Source organism: Amphiprion ocellaris, chromosome 19, assembly GCF_022539595.1.
Source record: "Amphiprion ocellaris isolate individual 3 ecotype Okinawa chromosome 19, ASM2253959v1, whole genome shotgun sequence".
Taxonomy (NCBI): domain Eukaryota; kingdom Metazoa; phylum Chordata; class Actinopteri; family Pomacentridae; genus Amphiprion; species Amphiprion ocellaris.
The window spans coordinates 33,348,945-33,372,298 of record NC_072784.1 but is presented as its reverse complement, the minus strand read 5'-3'; the positions used below and the strand labels follow the sequence as shown (position 1 = coordinate 33,372,298).

At 40.6% G+C, this 23,354-nt stretch overlaps 1 long non-coding RNA gene across 1 annotated transcript; it reads right to left on the bottom strand.

Moving 5' to 3' along the window:
- Nucleotides 1-7,123: 7,123 nt before the first annotated feature.
- Nucleotides 7,124-22,310, bottom strand: LOC129347550 (uncharacterized). The gene is made up of 2 exons (XR_008599693.1): nt 22,005-22,310; nt 7,124-7,368 (listed from the first exon to the last, which is right to left on the bottom strand). It is a non-coding gene; the product is annotated as an uncharacterized LOC129347550 (long non-coding RNA).
- Nucleotides 22,311-23,354: the final 1,044 nt, after the last annotated feature.

Below are 23,354 nucleotides of genomic sequence, written 5' to 3'. Positions count from 1 at the left end.
AAAATTGAGCTGTTATACATTAGCTGTAGTGCAATAGATGCAAACAAATGAACAGTCGGGCTGGGGCTGGAACACACAGGAGGAAAGAGAGAGAGAGACAGACACCTGTCATGGGGGACAGGAGGAGAGAGAGTCTTGTCCTGGGGGACATGAGGAGAGAGACAGACACCTGTCCTGGGGGACAGGATGAAAGAGGGACACCTGTCAAGCAGATCCAGAGGAGAGAGAGACACCTGTCCTGGGGGACAAGAGGAGAGTGAGAGAGAATGAGCGAGAGAGACAGACACCTGTCCTGGGGGACAGGAGGAGAGAGATAGACAGACACCTGTCCTGGGGGACAGGAGGAGAACAAGAGGGACAGACAGCTGTCCTGAGGGACAGGAGGAGAGCAAGAGAGAGAGACACCTGTCCTGAGGGACAGGAGGAGAGCAAGAGAGAGAGACACCTGTCATGGGGGACAGGATGACAGAGAGCAAGACAGACACCTGTCCTGGGGGACATGAGGAGAGAGAGAGACACCTGTCATGGGGGACAGGATGAGAGAGAGCAAGACAGACACCTGTCCTGGGGGACATGAGGAGAGAGAGAGACACCTATCCTGGGGGACAGGAAGAGAGAGATAGACAGACACCTGTCCTGGGGGACAGGAGGAGAGCAAGAGAGACAGACACCTGTCCTGAGGGACAGGAGGAAAGAGAGAGACACCTGTCCTGGGGGACAGGAAGAGAGAGATAGACAGACACCTGTCCTGGGGGACAGGAGGAGAGAAAGAGAGAGAGACACCTGTCCTGGGGGACAAGAGGAGAGTGAGAGAGAATGAGAGAGAGAGACAGACATCTGTCCTGTGGGACAGGAGGAGAGCAAGAGAGAGAGACACCTGTCCTGGGGGACAGGATGAGAGAGAGAGACACCTGTCATGGGGGACAGGATGAGAGAGAGAGAGACACCTGTCCTGGGGAACACTCGGGCTGAAACACCTGGGCAGTCATTAGCTGTAACACATTACATCTAAAAGCTGTAGTCCAATAAATGATAGGCATTAGCTCTCATATGTTACTTTAATACATTAGCTGTTATACAATAGCTGTGGTACAATCATAATAATGATCATGGATAAGATTTATATTGCGCTTTTCAAGGCACTCAAAGCGCTTCACAATGAATCCATTATTCATTCACTCACACATTCTCACTCAGCGGTGGTAAACTACATTTGTAGCCACAGCTGCCCTGGGGCAGACTGACGGAAGCGTGGCTGACAATCTGCGCCTACGGCCCCTCCGACCACCACCAACATTCACACGCATTCATACTCCAGTGTGAGTAGCAGCACTGGAGGCCAGGTGGGTAAAGTGTCTTGCCCAAGGACACAACAGCACATGACTAGGACAGAGAGGGAATCGAAACGCCGACCTTTCGATCATTGGAAGACCCGCTCTACCACCTGAGCCACAGCCGCCCCACGATAGGTATAATACATTAGCTCATATACATCACTAAAAATTGAGCTGTTATACATTAGCTGTAGTGCAATAGATGCAAACAAATGAACACTCGGGCTGGGGCTGGAACAGTCGGGCTGGGGCTGGAACAGTCGGGCTGGGGCTGGAACACACAGGAGGAAAGAGAGAGAGAGAGACAGACACCTGTCCTGGGGGACAGGATGACAGAGGGACACCTGTCAAGCAGATCCAGAGGAGAGAGAGACACCTGTCCTGGGGGACAAGAGGAGAGTGAGAGAGAATGAGCGAGAGAGACAGACACCTGTCCTGGGGGACAGGAGGAGAGAGATAGACAGACACCTGTCCTGGGGGACAGGAGGAGAACAAGAGGGACAGACAGCTGTCCTGAGGGACAGGAGGAGAGCAAGAGAGAGAGACACCTGTCCTGAGGGACAGGAGGAGAGCAAGAGAGAGAGACACCTGTCATGGGGGACAGGATGAGAGAGAGCAAGACAGACACCTGTCCTGGGGGACATGAGGAGAGAGAGAGACACCTATCCTGGGGGACAGGAAGACAGAGATAGACAGACACCTGTCCTGGGGGACAGGAGGAGAGCAAGAGAGACAGACACCTGTCCTGAGGGACAGGAGGAAAGAGAGAGACACCTGTCCTGGGGGACAGGAAGAGAGAGATAGACAGACACCTGTCCTGGGGGACAGGAGGAGAGAAAGAGAGAGAGACACCTGTCCTGGCGGACAGGATGAGAGAGAGAGACACCTGTCCTGGGGAACACTCGGGCTGAAACACCTGGGCAGTCATTAGCTGTAACACATTACATCTAATAGCTGTAGTCCAATAAATGATAGGCATTAGCTCTCATATGTTACTTTAATACATTAGCTGTTATACAATAGCTGTGGTACAATCATAATAATGATCATGGATAAGATTTATATAGCGCTTTTCAAGGCACTCAAAGCGCTTCACAATGAATCCATTATTCATTCACTCACACATTCTCACTCAGCGGTGGTAAACTACATTTGTAGCCACAGCTGCCCTGGGGCAGACTGACGGAAGCGTGGCTGACAATCTGCGCCTACGGCCCCTCCGACCACCACCAACCTTCACACGCATTCATACTCCAGTGTGAGTAGCAGCACTGGAGGCCAGGTGGGTAAAGTGTCTTGCCCAAGGACACAACAGCACATGACTAGGACAGAGAGGGAATCGAAACGCCGACCTTTCGATCATTGGAAGACCCACTCTACCACCTGAGCCACAGCCGCCCCACGATAGGTATAATACATTAGCTCATATACATCACTAAAAATTGAGCTGTTATACATTAGCTGTAGTGCAATAGATGCAAACAAATGAACACTCGGGCTGGGGCTGGAACACACAGGAGGAAAGAGAGAGAGAGACAGACACCTGTCATGGGGGACAGGAGGAGAGAGACAGACACCTGTCATGGGGGACAAGAAGAGAGTGAGAGAGAGACAGACATCTGTCCTGGGGGACATGAGGAGAGAGAGAGAGACTTGTCCTGGGGGACAGGAGAGAGAGAGAGAGAGAGACCCGACACCTGTCCTGAGGGACAAGAGGAGAGAGACAGACAGACACCTGTCCTGGGGGACAGGAAGGGAGAGAGACAGACACCTGTCCTGGGGGACAGGATGACAGAGGGACACCTGTCAAGCAGATCCAGAGGAGAGAGAGACACCTGTCCTGGGGGACAAGAGGAGAGCGAGAGAGACAGACACCTGTCATGGGGGACAGGATGAGAGAGAGAGAGAGACAGACACCTGTCATGGGGGACAGGAAGAGAGAGATAGACAGACACCTGTCCTGGGGGACAGGAGAAGAGCAAGAGAGACAGACACCTGTCCTGGGGGACAGGAGAAGAGCAAGAGAGACAGACACCTGTCCTGAGGGACAGGAAGGGAGAGAGACAGACACCTGTCCTGGGGGACAGGATGACAGAGGGACACCTGTCAAGCAGATCCAGAGGAGAGAGAGAGACACCTGTCCTGGGGGACAAGAGGAGAGTGAGAGAGAATGAGAGAGAGAGACAGACATCTGTCCTGGGGGACAGGAGGAGAGAGATAGACAGACACCTGTCCTGGGGGACAGGAGGAGAGCAAGAGAGACAGACAGCTGTCCTGAGGGACAGGAGGAGAGCAAGAGAGAGAGAGACAACTGTCCTTGGGGACATGAGGAAAGAGAGAGAAACCTGTCATGGGGGACAGGATGAGAGAGAGCAAGACAGACACCTGTCCTGGGGGACATGAGAAGAGAGAGAGACACCTGTCATGGGGGACAGGATGAGAGAGAGAGAGAGACAGACACCTGTCATGGGGCACAGGTGGAGAGAGAGACAGATACCTATCCTGGGGGACAGGAAGAGAGAGATAGACAGACACCTGTCCTGGGGGACAGGAGGAGAGCAAGAGAGACAGACACCTGTCCTGAGGGACAGGAGGAGAGAAAGAGAGAGAGACACCTCTCCTGGGGGACATGAGGAGAGAGAGAGACACCTGTCATGGGGGACAGGATGAGAGAGAGAGAGAGACAGACACCTGTCATGGGGCACAGGTGGAGAGAGAGACAGATACCTATCCTGGGGGACAGGAAGAGAGAGACAGACACCTGTCCTGGGGGATAGGAAGGGAGAGAGACAGACACCTGTCCTGGGGGACAGGAGGAGAGAGATAGACAGACACCTGTCATGGGGGACATGAGGAGAGAGAGAGACACCTGTCATGGGGCACAGGTGGAGAGAGAGACAGATACCTATCCTGGGGGACAGGAGGAGAGAGATAGACAGACACCTGTCATGGGGGACATGAGGAGAGAGAGAGACACCTGTCATGGGGCACAGGTGGAGAGAGAGACAGATACCTGTCCTGGGGGACAGGAGGAGAGCAAGAGAGACAGACACCTGTCCTGGGGGACAGGTGGAGAGAAAATGGAGACGGGAGCAGAAGCTGGAGAAGGGAACAGAACCTCGAGTCGGGAGCAACCTGGGAGTAGAACCTGGAGACGGGAGCAGAAAATGGAGACGGGAGCAGAACCTGGGGACGAGAGCAGAACCTGGAGACGGACGCAGGACCGGGGCTATCTCCCGGTCCTGTGCCCGTCTCCTGGCCCTGCGTCCGTCTCCCGGTCTGCTGATTGCAGAGTGCCATCACCTGCCGCCACAGCCTTCATGCACACACCTAATACACCTAATAAGGAAAACAGAAGGGAGGGAAAAAAAGTCCTACACAGAGCCTGCTGCTGCTGCAGGCCTGACAATTCTGTGCAGTTAGAATGACAGAAATCATAGAAAAATACAAAAACATAGAATTTCTCTGTAAAACTACAGCAAAGTGACACAAAAGAACGACGATATGATGCAACAGCACAGCAAAGAGACACAAAATGACCTAAAAAAGACAAACATCAACAATAAATAGATGCAAATTGAACATTCATACATGTAAAAACTACCAGTAACTACAAACAATAACTCCAAAAACAGACGGGACCAACAAAATAGACACTAAATGGTCACACAGAGACACCAAATCTCAACTATAAGATGCATAAAGACAGTGAAAGCTCTAAAATCCTGCACCTTTGTGGAAACAGAACAACATGAAAGAGGAGAGACAACTGAGAAATCTTTTGAAAAAGTTAGATGAATCAGGAGGAAAACAAACCGTGCATAAACACCTAACCTCACAGTTATTCCAGTCACAGTCGGAACCAGTTTGGTTAACTTCAGATCCACCGCTGGGAGCAGACGTAGATCTTCTTCCTCTCCAGCTCCGTTCATCTTCTTGGCTTCTATCTGCAGATCTCCACATTTATCCTCCAGCAGCCTCCAGAGATAACTTCACCAAACGCCGCCCCAGAGGCCGGTCGGGTCTTCAGATCCATCTGGAGGATGAACAACGTTTCCTCTCCTCGTCCATCTCCTGAGCATCGGTAAGAATCCCTCTGGGCTCTGAGGGTTTCTGCAGGAACGTCTGACGCTAAATGTTAGAGAATAGATCTCAATCTCCAGAACACTGAAACTAAAACATACATTTAACACAATAAACACATTTTATATCATCAGAAAAAACATTTAGACAAAAAACTGAAAAAACGGGGTTAGAAAAACTGTTAAAGCTCTAAAACTGTTTCTCTTCATGATACATAGAAATCAGGATTCAACTGAAATTCAGCAGAACAGAATATAAAACAAACTGCAGTCCATCACTCTGTTTATTAATTTTACAAGTTTCAGGACAGTTGGTTTTATCTTTAGACACTTTTTTTTTAAAATCCTAGAAGCTAAACGTGTCTAAAACTGATCTAACAAGAAGATCAGGCATAAAAACTGTTCACTGAAGAAGCACTAAATGTGTTAAAGATGTCAGAGAAAAGATCCAGTGTGCAGAAATGGAGAAAACCTGTAATGTAGAATTAATACAGAGCAACAATACTTGCATATATGCAGTGTTCAAACTGGCATAAATTAGAAAAAAAAAATAAATTATATGCATCTATCTGTAAACATTTAATCCATTTTAGGGTTAGGGTTCCTTTCAGATTCAGACTTTATTTCAATTCTCAAAGTTAATCTTTTTGGAGCAACATTTTGAGTCATTTTCAGACAGTTTTCACTTGTTTTAGTTGAACTTTTGTCAAATTTTGAGTAATGTTGGTGAAATTATGTTCATTTTAGTTAAGTTACCTCAACTTTAATTAGGTTTTCTATCAACTTATTGCATACATTTTCAATCTTTTTGGACAAATTTTGAGTAATTTCATATAATTTCGAGTCAATCTGGAAACGTTTTACTCATTAGGAGAAATTTTTGAGTAATTCTGCACCAAGTTTCATCTTTTTTTTGTCATTTTCAGACAGTTTACAGTTAAAAGAAATGTTAAAATGTTGAAGAACATTCACAACAAAATCAACTAAAATCCAGCAAATTTCGCAGATTTTTTTATGAATGCTCTTCAAGAAAATATTACAAGTTTTATTGATATGTACATACATACATATATATATATATATATATATATATATATATATATATATATATATATATATATATATATATATATATATATATATATAAATAAACACATATATATATATATAAATAATCACTGGATATTTTTAGGATGTTTTGGGGAGATTTTTACTCATGTTTTGAAAATATTTACAAGAATTTTCTTGCCAAATTTAGGAAATTTTTTGAAAATAAAACTTTTAAAGGAAACTTTTAAGGAGTTATTGCAATTTTCTTCCTGAAGGTTTTGCAAAATTTTCAGAAATTTGGGGATTTTTTTTGCTGATTTTTTTTCAGACAAGGTAACAATATTTTTTGGTGCCTGTAAATGAAGACAACAGGAAGGTTAATTTAGCTCAACTTGAATTCAGTTTTCTCTCAGCTTCTTTATAAATTCCAGTGTAAATTCCACGTGATGTGAAGTTGATGCTACATTATGATGTTGACCCAGTTTGGTTGACAGAAATAAGCGATAAATTTCCTCTTAGAGTGCATAAATAGAGTGAACTGTTGGTCTGTGGAAACTCTGATCTGTTAAATGTGGCGGCTTCCCGTCCTTATTTTCTGCCTCGCTACATAAACGGAGCAGCATCACGTGACTCTGAGTGTTACTAACAGTTTACACCTGTTACCTGTAATCTGCCCGTTACCACGGCGTTGCAGTTGTCTGTTCAGGGTGAAGCTTCCAGGAGGGATTTAGGAGTTCAGTCTGTTCAGAGCTGGATTTCCTCACATCAGTGGGCTGGGAGGGTGAGGAGAGGTGGAGGTTTTCAAATGTCAGGTCCAGAGAGATTAACAGACTCCCTCCAACATCCTCCAGTCTGGCAAAAAACGGAGTCGTTCTTTTCTCTCTGCAGACAAAGTTTTAATGCTGGAGAAGAGAGGAAAGTCTGAGTTAGAGCTCCAAATGTTAAAATACGCTCTGAAAAGCCAATAGAAGTCTGAGTTTATGTTAAAATACGCTCTGAAAAGTCAATAAAGTTTGAGTTTATGTTAAAATACGCTGTGAAGAGTCAATAAAAGTCTAAGTTTATGTTAAAATACGCTCTGAAAAGCCAATAAAAGTCTGAGTTTATGTTAAAATACGCTCTGAAAAGTCAATAACAGTCTGAGTTTATGTTAAAATATGCTCTGAAAAGTCAATAAAAGTCTGAGTTTATGTTAAAATATGCTCTGAAAAGTCACCAAAAGCCTGAGTTTATGTTAAAATACAAACAGAAAAGTCATCAAAACTCTGAGTTTATGTTAAAATACAAACAGAAAAGTCATCAAAAGTTAGGGCTGGGCGATATGGCCTTAAAAAAAAAAATCTCCGATTTTTTCACCAAAAATCCCGATTCACCCGATTTTTTTTTTTGCCCCCTACCTAATCTCCTCACGCCGGAGTCCAGTCTACTTAATGCAAATGAGCTGCAGCCCGCAGTGGGCGCACTCTGAACTACAGGAGCCCAGCAGGCAGGCGCTGGTGGCGGATGTTGATGAGAAAATCGATTTTCATAAAAACAAATCCGTTAGAGAGCAAGGCTCTCCAACCAGGGACCGCTTGCTGTAATGAACAACACGTGGCTTCTTTTTACTTGCAGCAAGGGTAACCCACGCACAGTGCAACACGACACGTCTCGTGTGAGCTTCCAAGAGGTGGTCCCTGCCGTCCTTTATTTATACAGTTGGGTTCACAAGTTAATGATATGCGAGTGGGTGTGAATGTGAGGTGTGGTCTGTGTGTGTGGAAAAATACAGTAAAATACAGTGGGGGTGGTAAATGCATTGAAACAATAGGTACAGGTTTCAGTAAGCTTATGTACTAAAAACATCATGTGTAACAGTGTAACAGTTCATACCATAGCTATTAAGCATAACTATTAATGATAATATAAAAACCTTCTAACAAAATCGACATTAAGTACAAACTCGAATTAATCGATAAAATCGATTTATCGCCCAGCCCTATCAAAAGTCTGAGTTTATGTTAAAATACAAACAGAAAAGTCATCAAAACTCTGAGTTTATGTTAAAATACGCTCTGAAAAGTCACCAAAAGTCTCTCTGTTTGTGGATTTAACACTGAATCTAACATTAGATTTGAAGCCGGGTTAAATCAGAAACCAATACTTCAAATTAAATTTGTGGGGGTTCTTTGTTTCCCAAGTTCTTTACATCTAATAGAATTTATACAATGAATTGTGTTTTACAAAAACCTATGGCGCAACACATTAGTAGAAATATGAGAAACAGCACCAGAAATAGTACTAAAAACAGAAACATACGGCTGTGGCACCTAGTGGGCAAATAAAACCCACAGTTACCACACTGCCCTCTATAAGCCTCTGTTCTAAACACATACTGCAGTAACACAAAAGCAGTTAGAAATATCTCATCATTAACCAACACAAAAACACAATGCATATAATAATACATTCATATTTCATGGAACTAAGAACATCATGATTGATCAGCTTGGGTCAAGATGGTGCCAGTGTGTGTGGCAGCTTGTCTCTCACTGTCAGTTTTGTTGATGATTTTATTGTAGTTCACCCTCGGCACTCAACAAATCAAGTCGCTGCTCATGTATGATGGACAAACACTGCTGGAGCTTCGTTTCTCTGCTAAAGATGGAGTTACGCCCGCTGGGGGCTGGAGTGCAGCTTATAGGGGGGGCTCCAAGCCAAACAGGTTGGGAACCACTGCTCTAACTGTCGCTACTCCTCAGCACAGTACACGGACATAAAGTGGATTTTTAATGCAAATAACAAACTATTTACCACCCAGTCACTGTATTTCATAATTCAGTCTTTCATAGCACGGTATTATTTACATTTTCTTACTGTCCCACAGTAACCAGTAACCCTTTGTTCTGTTCCCACCACTTCCAGTATCTTGCCCTTTGACCTCAAAACTACCCCCAATACAACAATAACAATACGCCCCCTGCTGTCCAAAACGACAATCAGCAGAAGAGTCACAAACAGGGATTTCAGTGGTTTTCAGGATATTTACTTGCCTCTGTTTACCACCTGGTTACGCCTGTATTAAAATTCAGGCCCAACAGCAGGAACTTTATGCATTTGGACACATTATGAGTCAAGACTGAAGTTTCCAGTGATTTTGTGCAGAACTTTAATTAGTTTTGGGCAAATTCTAAGTCATTTTGGTTGAATTTTAAGCTTTTAAGTCATTTCAGACATTTTCAAGTCAGTTTTTATCATTTTGAGCAGGTCATGATACATTTTGATTATGAGACAAATATTTTAACTTGATTTGGACAAATTTTGAGCTTTTAAGTCATTTCATACAATTTCAAGTCAGTTTTTATGTTGAGGAATTTTGTACAATATTTTAAGTTGTTTTGGAAAATTTAGATTTTCTTTAGTCTTTTCAAAGAATTTCAAGTCAGTTTTTATCTTGTTTTGAGGAATTTTGTACAATATTTTAAGCTGTTTTGGACAAATTTTGATTTTTTTTAGTCTTTTCAAAGAATTTCAAGTCAGTTTTTATCTTGTTTTGAGGTATTTTGCACAATATTGTAACATGTTTTGGACAAATTTCGAGCTTTTGAGTCATTTCAGAGTCAGTTTTTACTGTTTTTGAGGAGGTTTTGAGGCATTTTGCATGATGTTTTAGCTTGTTTTGAACACATTTGGCATACTTTCCGTCTCCTTTTATTCCCTTTCTCTTTGCAGCAGATAATTTAATGCTGCAGTGGCCTAACCAGTGACCACACCTCTTATGTCAGCAAGAACGATCGTCTCCTCTGCCACCACAGCCACATTGGGAATGCATCGTCCAGAACGCCTTCATGTCCAATGAGAAGTCCGACACACATTCCCTTCATTAAGATGTCCAGGGTTTCACCATGAACCTGAAACAATTGGATAAATTAAATCATTATTTTGTTGGATGTAATTCAGAAATTTAATAATGTCAGTAGTAAGTTCACTCTAAATGGGCAAAACTTATTTATGACTGATTATGCAAGAAGAAAAAAAACACATACCTCTTCAACTAATAAAACTGCACATTATTATAGATTATTGCAATTTAATAACTGTATTTTTTTTAAATGTCTGTCCCCTTGAGATAGACCAGTGACCCTGCTGCCTTTAAAAATTTCAGAGTTCCCATCGCCCTCTTTTCACATGATCTCGATTCCGACAATAGCCGAACACATGGAACTTTTGTCTATCCTGAAAGGAAAACTTTGGGATTTTTGAACCTGAGCTGTATTTAGGGTTGTCCTGGGGTGAAACTGAATGATAGGAACCAAAATCAGGCTGATCCATGCTGTATTCACCGAATAGATTCTGATCAAATTCTGAATTTGAATTTGACTTGTGGATTCTCTCCATGATGTTGTCAAATACTTGAACTAATATGAGCAACAAAACAAACTCCTATCACAACAGCATATTCAGCCATCACTTCAGAAACAAATTACAAGTTTCTGTAGCTACACACACACACACACACACACACACACACACACACACACACACACACACACACACACACACACACACACACACACACACACACACACACACACACACACACACACACACACACACACACACACACACACACACACACACACACACACACACACACACACACACACCCCTGCTTCAAATGACAGACTACATAACAGGATGTAAATGAGGGCAAGAAGCGACTTCAGGTAGACACAACATCGTGGACATTATTTGTCTCCATAATGTTGTCAGATACTTATCATAGCAATCTGAGCTGGTTAGTCAGAAAATAAACACTTTTACTGACATACTTTTGATGCAAGAAAGACAGATTTGAATCTGGTTAAAATATGGAGGGACCAAAACCCAAATAAAGTTGAATATTCATGTAACTCAGGTATAAGCAGGTCTCGTTCACGCATCGATTATTTCCTCATTTCAAGGGAAATTGTATCAAAAGTTAGAGACTGCCAACACAGTAGTATTGGAATAAGTGACCATGCCACCATATCTTTCAATATCATTGTAAATAATTTTTTTTAATAACCCACTTGATTGACGATTTCAAGTAAGATGGTTGCATAACCCAGAATTCCTCAAATTTATTGAAGAAAAAATAGATGACTACTTTGAGTTAAACACTGACCAAACCAATGCCTGCATAAGATGGGAGGCATTCAAGGCCTACATCAGAGGAAAAATAATTAGTTTCACAAGCTCTAAAACCAAACAACAAAAAGTAGAGATGAAACCATAGAAATCAAAGCTTTGGAAACAGAACTAAACCAAGGAGACGACCCCATGAAGCAAAGAGATGCCTTGTTTTTAAGAACCAAATATAACAAACTATCTGCTGATAAGGCAGCAAAGAGCATATTGTGGCTCAAACAGTCTTACTAGGAGAGAAGGCCGGGAAACTTTTAGCATGGAGAATCAGAAAGATACAATCTGATGAGGCCATTAACAGTATACAGATGTCTTCCGGCAGAGTGACAGTGGACCCCGTGGAAATTAATGATAGTTTTAGAGAATATTATCATCACCTTTACAAATCAGAATGTCCTGAAAACATAGAGGAAAGGAACTCCTTTCTTAACCAGCTTCAATTTCCCCAAATCTCAGACAATGCAAAAGAAGAGCTAGATAATCTTTTAACAACTGAAGAATTGTCACAGGCCATCCAAAATATTAGTAGTGGTAAAACACCTGGACCTGATGGCCTACCAATTTAATTTTATAAAACATCTGAAGTTACTTGTCCCACTATTAAAAATGTACAATGAATCTTATGAGAATGGCATCCTTCCCCATGTTATACTTTGATTTTAAAACCAGGCAAACCTGATACAGACTGTGCTTCGTATAGACCGATAAGTCTGCTTAATTCAGACACTAAAATCCTCTGTAAAGTTCTTGCAAAAAGACTAGATACATAAATTCCAAGTCTAATTCATAGTGATCAGAATGGCTTTGTGCAAAAACGACAAGGGTTCCACAACATCAGGAGAGTGCTCAATATATTCCATGAAAAAGCCAATGCCAAGGATACTGCAGTATTATCACTGGACGCCCGACAAGCCTCTGATAGAATAGAGTGGCCTTATCTATTTAACATACTACCTAAATTTGGTTTTGGAAATAGTTTCTTAAAGTGGCTCCAGATACTATGCACAGACCCAACTGCAAGTGTTCTAACAAATAATCTCCAAGCCGTTTATATTGCAAAGATGTACACGCCAGGGCTGTCCTACGGTGGCTGAGAGGTGCAAACCAAATTTACATAATGCAAAACACTTTTACAAAGCTTGAGACAAATTTACATTTAGGAAAACATTTTTACATATCATAAAACAAAACTACAAGTTCTGTAACAAATTTACATTTTAGAAAAACTATTTCACAAGATGCAAAACACTTTTACAACCTCCAAGACAAAATTACAAGCGACAAAACACTTTTACAAATCCAAAAACAAATTTACAAATTAAATTTAACCGGAAAGGGAATGTCCCAACTCCGGGATTGAACCGGAAGTGACAACGAGGAGCGGCTAATGCAACTTTTGGTCGTTGTTGATGGTGAACCAATATGGACAGCGAGCGGGTGATGTTTTGCCCGTTTTGTGGGGAACATATGAACCGATTGACGCGGTTTTGTTTTTCGTGTGGTCGGTCTTTAGAGTGTTTAAATGGCGCAGATCAGACCGACAGAGTGCATTAGCCGCTCCTCGTTGTCACTTCCGGTTCAATCCCGGAGTTGGGACATTCCCTTTCCGGTTAAATTTAATTTGTAAATTTGTTTTTGGATTTGTAAAAGTGTTTTGTTGCTTGTAAATTTGTCTTGGAGGTTGTAAAAGTGTTTTGCATCTTGTGAAATTGTTTTTCTAAAATGTAAATTTGTTACAGAACTTGTAGTTTTGTATTATGATATGTAAAAATGTTTTCCTAAATGCAAATTTGTCTCAAGCTTTGTAAAAGTGTTTTGCATTATGTAAATTTGGTTTGCACCTCTCGGCCACCGTATTGTCCTCTATCCTCGATGAATAATATCGGGGATAGAGGACAACCCTAGAGCAATATTCTGCTTTAATTCGGCTGACCCAAAGAACCTGAAAAAGTCCATTGATAATTGGTATAAAGTGCACAAGCATATTGGAGACACTCCATCTACTTCCCGCTTTGCCCCGATATGGGGTAATATGCAATTCAGTGCATGAAGGGCAGATGGTGGCTTTAAAATCTGGAAAAATAAAGGTGTGCAGAAAATAGAAGATGTCTGTTGATAATATTCTCTAAGGGCAGCCTCCTTACATTTGAACAATTGCGCCAGGTGTACGATATTCCAAAAAACATTTCTTCAAATATTTACAGCTACTGGAGAAACTCACTCACATGATCAAAACATAAAAATGTAATGACTGAACCACCACTATCATATTGAAAATGTCATTATTTAAAAGGACAGAAGCAGGTTTCTTTGTTTTACGAGGCCTTGAAGTGTCATGATAAAGAGTCTGCCACTGATAGGCTGGAAGCATGGCAATCAGATATGCAAGAATTGTATATCTGATTGCCTCTGAATGGGAGGCAGCATGTATCAAAGCCCAGAAACAAACTATTAATACCAGAATGAACTTATTACAAAACAAATGGTTAATGAGAACCTGTATCACACCAGTGAAATTGAACCGTTGGTCCCCTGACGTTCTAGATACCTGCATTAAGTGCTCAGAAGAAAAAGGAACTCTGATTCACTGTGCTTGGGAATGTCCAAAAATTTCCAAGCCAAACTGTGTACTTTAGGTATATATCCAGAAAACTTTAAAACAATCGACTGATTTTGGACTCCTGCCGGCCAGGAGGACGATATCTTTATCTAGGAAGAAAATGGACATTCCTCCGATAAGCGTATGGGTGAAGGAGATGGCATACTGTACTGTATTGGAGAAACTCACTCACATGATCAGAGGTAGAACGGAGGAGTCTGAAAATGTATGGAAACAGCTGTTGGAATATCTTGAACAACAAGGTGCTGTGGGATGAACTGCTGAATGTTGAGCGTTGTGTCTGTTGTACTATTTTTATTTTTTTTCCAAATGTATTCATTCTAGTTTACTTGTCTTTCTGTTTTGCCTTTTGACACCATATTGTCTGAATGTTTGTATAATGTTAAAATTTCAATAAAAATAGTGTTTATAATTTTTTTTTATCCAGATCTTAATTTCTAGGGCATCCTGACATTGGTCTTCCACGTTTCTTATCCTCCGAGAAGAAACGTGGAAAACCAAGAAGGGCAGCTGTCCTCCTGTTCTGATTTGTGTCCTACACAAAGTTAGACAAAAGTGAGCTCATGCAATACTACACTTCTTATGGAAGTTCACATTGACAAATTCACACTATACATACCTCTTTATCCAGGTACTGCATAACACTTTGAAGGGTCAACCTCCTGCTTGAAGAAATGGCTGCTTTATACAACTGCAAGAGAAAAAAAAACAAAATGAGCTGCATGTTTTGAAAAAGATAATGTGAATCAATTTTTAACCTATCTGCATCATCTTATATCGCATGAGTGAGTAAGAGTGAGAGAAAGAGATATTCTGGGTCCTTCTACATGAAACTGCATTTACGTTATCAAGTATTTCTACAAAGAACCAAAAAATCTAGTACAACATTTAAAAAAAGACACAGGGATTGGATCTAACAAATATTTGATATTGTAAGTTGTATAGAAAATAAATTCCAGGATTTCAATCAATAAAAATAAATTAATTTCCCCAAATTTGCCTTTTACAAGCTCCCAAATTGAAAAAAAATTTGCTCCATTGTTTTGTTTAATGTGACACTGAAAATAATCTATTTGGGACAAATTTGAGGGTGTCAATATGAGCTTAATGAAGCTGTCATTAGGAATAAGAATTACATCAAACCAGATTTTTCTGACCTTTTATGGAATAATCAATTTAATAACCAGATTAACAGTAGACTGTAGGGTAAGTAGTAAAAGTAGGGAAAGATAAACTAGACAAGCCACACAGTTCAGACAGTGCTGCACCCTGACAGAGATCTTCATCCCCAGAGCAGCTGCGGTAGAGGAGCTCTGTTGTGATAGAGCGAGCAAGAGGATGAATACAGAGAGAGAGAGCGATGGTAGATAAACAGCGTGAATGCAAGAAATTCACAGTATTTCAGCTCGTTTCATTACTATACGCCGTACAAACACAAATGCCGCCCCTCAAACACTCGGACCATCGACAAATACGTTGACTATATGCAGTAAATATAAGCGTCCAAGTCTTTAGACTTCATTAACTTGTTATTTCACAAGTTAAAACTTACCGTGCAGATGGACAAATAGACAAATAGCGGCCCTTTTGATCCGGGGAGGGGAGGGGGGCTCAGTTTCGCGGGCATACCGGCACAACTTTAACTGTGTGCAAACTAGCTAGCTAACAAAAGGGTAACGTTAGCCAGAAGTTGCTTGCAGGCAAATGTTGAATTCCAAAGTTTTTTTTATTGCTCCTGTCACGTCGGAAGCATTTCTAACCTAAATGAACGCCCCTCAACTAAAATGTCCGCCATTGACAACAGTGGTGTAGTTTACTAATGCGCCATTTCAAACTATGATTAACGCCATGGATTAGCATAGAGAAAAACACGGAAATGTAGTCATATTCGCAAAGCTCTGTCAATGTGCTGATTTTATTCCATTTTATCACAGAAGAAACTGCCATTGTTATTAAATTTTATCAACAAAAACTCAAAAGCACTTTCAGAAGATAACTTACCTCCTCGCGGTGTCTCTTCTCCCAGCAGAATGACGTATCCCTCCGCCCTGGTCAGTTGCACTCTGCTGCGTCACTGCGTCAGATTGCAGCTAGCTGGAAAAGGATGTCCCTCCGCAGCTGGAAGTAGTCCGCCGCTGTTTTCTATATTGTTTTGTCAATAATTAAGTTGGGGTTGAAATACTGTGGTTTGTCCAGTTTAGACAACAGGTGAGGTCGACAGTTCTTGTATATCATAGAGTTAGGGTTTTATTTTTGAATAATCCCAAGATTATGGTATTTTTTCAGCAGGGGAGGTGGAGGCGAGGGGGGTGGGGGGAGGCGGAGGGGGCCGAAGCACCTGCCCCTTTGCTCCTTGATGCCCAAAGTGCCCTGTTGTCAAAGTTGCTTTTTTAAATTCTATTTAATTTTGTTTTTATTTGTAAGTGTGTGTGTGTGTGTGTGTGTGTGTGTGTGTGTGTGTGTGTGTAAAAGTCTCTGAGGACCAAAATAATAAATAAAACAAAACTAAAAATAATTCAGATCTACCGTCGGTCGGTCACGTGATCTACGTAGACGTCCCCCACTGCTCTGAGGGGTCCAGATGTTCCCTGTAGCTCTGCGCTAGCGCCGCTAGTCTAGAAACCGGAGACCCGAGGGAGGACATCAACAACTGATGGTCCTGATGGAGAGGAGGTTCTGCAGCGGGATTCGTTTATGTACGGTGTATTTTTGCAAGATGACTGATGAAGTGAGCATCCTGTGTGTGTGTGTCTGACTCTAACACACACCTGTCATCAGTTCTAGCCGCTAGTTAACCCCACAGCTGCTGAGAGGATAAAGTCTGCCAGGCTTCTTTTTGTTTCTGTATGTTTCTGTTGTCATGGGCAAAGTGCATCAGAGAGATGTGTTATTTTACTGTCAGTGAGTTGCAGTGTGTTTCCTGTTTCTAGAGGCAATGAGACAGAGGTTATGTTATTTCACTGAAACTACGTACATGCATTTTCACATAATTTTGGACTATTGCAGTATAAATACAATAATAATTAGAAGAATTTGAATTGTGATTTTCTCAACCTCTCATTTAAAGATATCAGTACTTGTTTATAACATTTGTATATATAGACAAATTAAATATAATATGCCTAAATATAAAATATAAAACTTTTAGAACCTTGCTGTCTTGTGCAAAGTGGATAATCAAACTGAATAAAAGTACAAATACATTTAAATACATGATTCCTATATCATTTAATTGTTTTTAAACTTATTATTAGCACTACGAATAATAAAGGGCAGATTATGAATCAGCACCATGGAGCAAATCCGTGGCTCTACAGTACATGTCTGGAAAAGGTATGAAATTTAAAAGCAAGGACTCCAGGAAGAGTAGCCACAGTTAAACAGTCCAGTGTCTAATGGTGATGTAAATTCAGCTTCAAAATAATAATTTTTCTCACATACACTACATCACAGGTCAGAGTTTGAACCAATGACCTTCTGATCAGCAGTCCTGAGACTTAGCCACTGCTGCACCTTGTATTATGAGGTATGTGTCTGTGTGATGTTTCAAATTCTTGCTCCATGTGCCCCCTTTTAACTTTGAGCACCTGCCCCTCCAAAGGTCTCTGCACGGCCCTGCTCCCCTCCTCCCCCCAGCACCCCGTTTCTTTTTTCAAGGTATAACTTACAGAAATAAGTTAAATCAACACTGACGGTCCTGATAAAGTGATGTGGGACTGCTATTATTTTGAACACCACTGTAGATCTTCTTCCTCTCCAGCTCCGTCCATCTTCTTGGCTTCTATCTGCAGATCTCCACATTTATCCTCCAGCAGCCTCCAGAGATAACTTCACCAAACGCCGCCCCAGAGGCCGGTCGGGTCTTAGATCCGTCTGGAGGATGGACAATGTTTCAGTTTTAGGAACGTTAGATTCCTAAAGCCCTAACCCTAATTCTAGAAGTTAAATGTGCTTAACAAGAAGATCACATCAACTTATCGCATACATTTTGAATCTTTTTGGGCAAATGTTTGGGTAATTTTATACAATTTAGTCAATTAGAAAAAGTTTTTGGATCATTTTGCACAAAGATTCCGCTTTTTTGAGCAAATCAAGTCATTTGGATTCATTTTGAACAGTTTCCAGTTATTTTAGTTGAACTTTTGCCAAATCTTGAGTAAAATTGGTGAAATTGTCTTAATTGTTGTTGAGTCCAAACAAGCAAATAGAAGAATAGAGATACCTCAATTTGAATTCACTTCAATTTGAATTCACTTTTTAATGCACTTATGCACAAATTCTTAATCTTTTTGGAAAAATCATGGGTAATTTCAGATAATTTCAAGTCAGTTTGTCAAAGTTTGATCTCATTAGGAGAAATTTGTCAGTAATTTTGCACCAAGTTTCATCTTTTTTGTCATTTTCAGACAGTTTACAGTTCAAAGAAATGTTAAAATGTTTGTGAATAACATTCACAACAAAATCAACTAAAATCCAGCAAATTTCGCAGATTTTTTTTATGAATGCTCTTAAAGAAAGCATTACAAGTTTTATTGATATATATATATATATATATATATATATATATATATATATATATATATATATATATATATATATATATATATATATATATATATATATAAAAAAATAAATCACTGGCAATTTTTAGGATTTTTTTGGAAGATTTTTACTCATTTTTTAAATATATTTACAAGATTTTTCTTGCCAAATTTAGGAAATTTTTTATGAATAAAACTTTTAAAGGAAACTTTTAAGGAGTTATTGCAATTTTCTTCCTGAAGGTTTTGCAAAATATTCAGAAATATGGGGATTTTTTTTTGCTGATTTTTTTTCAGACAAGGTAACAATATTTTTTGGTGCCTGTAAATGAAGACAACAGGAAGGTTAATTTAGCTCGACTTGAATTCAGTTTTCTCTCAGCTTCTTTATAAATTCCAGTGTAAATTCCACGTGATGTGAAGTTGATGCTACATTATGATGTTGACCCAGTTTGGTTGACAGAAATAAGCGATAAATTTCCTCTCAGAGTGCATAAATAGAGTGAACTGTTGGTCTGTGGAAACTCTGATCTGTTAAATGTGGCGGCTTCCCGTCCTTATTTTCTGCCTCGCTACATAAACGGAGCAGCATCACGTGACTCTGAGTGTTACTAACAGTTTACCTGTTACCTGTAATCTGCCCGTTACCACGGCGTTGCAGTTGTCTGTTCAGGGTGAAGCTTCCAGGAGGGATTTAGGAGTTCAGTCTGTTCAGAGCTGGATTTCCTCACATCAGTGGGCTGGGAGGGTGAGGAGAGGTGGAGGTTTTCAAATGTCAGGTCCAGAGAGATTAACAGACTCCCTCCAACATCCTCCAGTCTGGCAAAAAACGGAGTCGTTCTTTTCTCTCTGCAGACAAAGTTTTAATACTGGAGAAGAGAGGAAAGTCTGAGTTAGAGCTCCAAATGTTAAAATACGCTCTGAAAAGCCAATAGAAGTCTGAGTTTATGTTAAAATACGCTCTGAAAAGTCAATAAAGTTTGAGTTTATGTTAAAATATGCTCTGAAAAGTCAATAAAAGTCTGAGATTATGTTAAAATATGCTCTGAAAAGTCAATAACAGTCTGAGTTTATGTTAAAATATGCTGTGAAAAGTCAATAAAAGTCTGAGTTTATGTTAAAATACGCTCTGAAAAGTCACCAAAAGTCTCTCTGTTTGTGGATTTAACACTGAATCTAACATTAGATTTGAAGCCGGGTTAAATCAGAAACCAATACTTCAAATTAAATTTGTGGGGGTTCTTTGTTTCCCAAGTTCTTTACATCTAATAGAATTTATACAATGAATTGTGTTTTACAAAAACCTATGGCGCAACACATTAGTAGAAATATGAGAAACAGCACCAGAAATAGTACTAAAAACAGAAACATACGGCTGTGCCACCTAGTGGGCAAATAAAACCCACAGTTACCACACTGCCCTCTATAAGCCTCTGTTCTAAACACATACTGCAGTAACACAAAAGCAGTTAGAAATATCTCATCATTAACCAACACAAAAACACAATGCATATAATAATACATTCATATTTCATGGAACTAAGAACATCATGATTGATCAGCTTGGGTCAAGATGGTGCCAGTGTGTGTGGCAGCTTGTCTCTCACCGTCAGTTTTGTTGATGATTTTATTGTAGTTCACCCTCGGCACTCAACAAATCAAGTCGCTGCTCATGTATGATGGACAAACACTGCTGGAGCTTCGTTTCTCTGCTAAAGATGGAGTTACGCCCGCTGGGGGCTGGAGTGCAGCTTATAGGGGGGGCTCCAAGCCAAACAGGTTGGGAACCACTGCTCTAACTGTCGCTACTCCTCAGCACAGTACACGGACATAAAGTGGATTTTTAATGCAAATAACAAACTATTTACCACCCAGTCACTGTATTTCATAATTCAGTCTTTCATAGCACGGTATTATTTACATTTTCTTACTGTCCCACAGTAACCAGTAACCCTTTGTTCTGTTCCCACCACTTCCAGTATCTTGCCCTTTGACCTCAAAACTACCCCCAATACAACAATAACAATACGCCCCCTGCTGTCCAAAACGACAATCAGCAGAAGAGTCACAAACAGGGATTTCAGTGGTTTTCAGGATATTTACTTGCCTCTGTTTACCACCTGGTTACACCTGTATTAAAATTCAGGCCCAACAGCAGGAACTTTATGCATTTGGACACATTATGAGTCAAGACTGAAGTTTCCAGTGATTTTGTGCAGAACTTTAATTAGTTTTGGGCAAATTCTAAGTCATTTTGGTTGAATTTTAAGCTTTTCAGTCATTTCAGACATTTTCAAGTCAGTTTTTATCATTTTGAGCAGGTCATGATACATTTTGATTATGAGACAAATATTTTAACTTGATTTGGACAAATTTTGAGCTTTTAAGTCGTTTCATACAATTTCAAGTCAGTTTTTATGTTGAGGAATTTTGTACAATATTTTAAGTTGTTTTGGAAAATTTAGATTTTCTTTAGTCTTTTCAAAGAATTTCAAGTCAGTTTTTTATCTTGTTTTGAGGTATTTTGCACAATATTGTAAATTGTTTAATTGCCCTCATTTCTGTCTCCTTTTATTCCTTTTCTCTCTGTAGCAGATAATTTAATGAAATACTGGAAAAAATGATCCCACAGAACAAAAGAAAAGGACCCTAAAAACTGTGTTAAAACCCCTACTAGAAACCAAACAGATACCACAGGAAGCATAAAACCATCTGATACCCACATCCAATGTTACCCCCCCCCAGATATATGGAACACCCAAAATACACAAAAAGACACTGCACTGCACCCCATAGTGGACAGCATCAGATCAGTCACCTACAACCTTTATAAAGCTCTGGTAGAAATCATCAAACCCCTCCTTGGTACATCACAACATCACTGCAAGAACTCCAAACAACTGGACAAGAACTAAACCATATCACAGTAGAAAAAGAGGAGATATTCATATGACATGACGTAGTTTCATTCATCACTAAAACCCCGTAGACGTCACATTACACATCGTACAGGAACGACTCATGAAGGACAGGACACTGAAAGAACACACAAACCTCCCAGTAGATGACATCATCACATTACTCCGGTTTATTGCCAAATCCACCTATTTTCAGTTGAAAGGAATAATCTACAGTCAGAAACCAGGTTTAGCAATGACACATCTGGCCAGGTCATCATTGTAAAGGAGAAACTGTTCTCATCTGATCTTACCTGGTAAAATAAAGTTGAAAAAAAGATCCACTTTCAGCCATAATGAGTAACTTTTTCATGGAGGACCTGGAAACCAAAGCCATCCCCGCTCTGCAGACCCACACTCTGGAGAAGATACGTCCACGACATCCTGGAAATAATAAAATCTGGACACACACAAGAACTCACTGATCATCTGAACAACATGGACGACACGGGAAACATACAATCCACACAGGAAGAGGAAATAAACCGGACCATTTCATTCCTGGACATGAACATTCACCACAGAGAAGACAGCAGCATCAAAATAACAGTTTACAGGAAACCCACACACACGGACCAGAACCTCCTCTGGACATCAGAACATCCACAGAACACAAACTACCAGTTAGAACACTATTAGAACAGACCAGAACCTCCTCTGGACATCAGAACATCCACAGAACACAAACTACCAGTTAGAACACTATTAGAACAGACCAGAACCTCCTCTGGACATCAGAACACCCACAGAACACAAACTACCAGTTAGAACACTATTAGAACGGACCAGAACCTCCTCTGGACATCAGAACATCCACAGAACACAAACTACCAGTTAGAACACTATTAGAACAGACCAGAACCTCCTCTGGACATCAGAACATCCACAGAACACAAACTACCAGTTAGAACACTATTAGAACGGACCAGAACCTCCTCTGGACATCAGAACATCCACAGAACACAAACTACCAGTTAGAACACTATTAGAACAGACCAGAACCTCCTCTGGACATCAGAACATCCACAGAACACAAACTACCAGTTAGAACACTATTAGAACAGACCAGCATCATAACCGATGATAAAGACAGACAGGAGGAGGAAAAACACATCAGAACTCACTCACACACTACCAATATCCCATATGGGCCATAAACAAAGGAAAACAACAAGCCAAAAACAAAGAGAAAAAACTAAAACAAACAAAAACAAAACATACACAAAAAACAGACAACAAAAATGAAGACATAATCAGCATTCCATATATCTGAGGGACAACAGAACCCATACATCCCATAATGAGAAAACACGTCATCACATGTGACTCACTACCACAGTTCTTGAACTTACAGTTGTATGTGACCACCGTTTGCAAAAGGTTGAGATTATTTCTACTGACTCAAGAATAACCAGAAAATGGGTATTCAGATTATGTAATTAAATGCTAAATTAGCTATTTTTGCTTGTTATTGTTTGAATAAGCATGTCTATAAGACCTGAATTTTTAGATGTTAAGTAGAGCTACCTGAGATTTCTTTGTTTTGTCATTTTCAGATTCAGATTCAGAAAACTTTATTTATCCCCTAGGGGCAATTCAGTTTG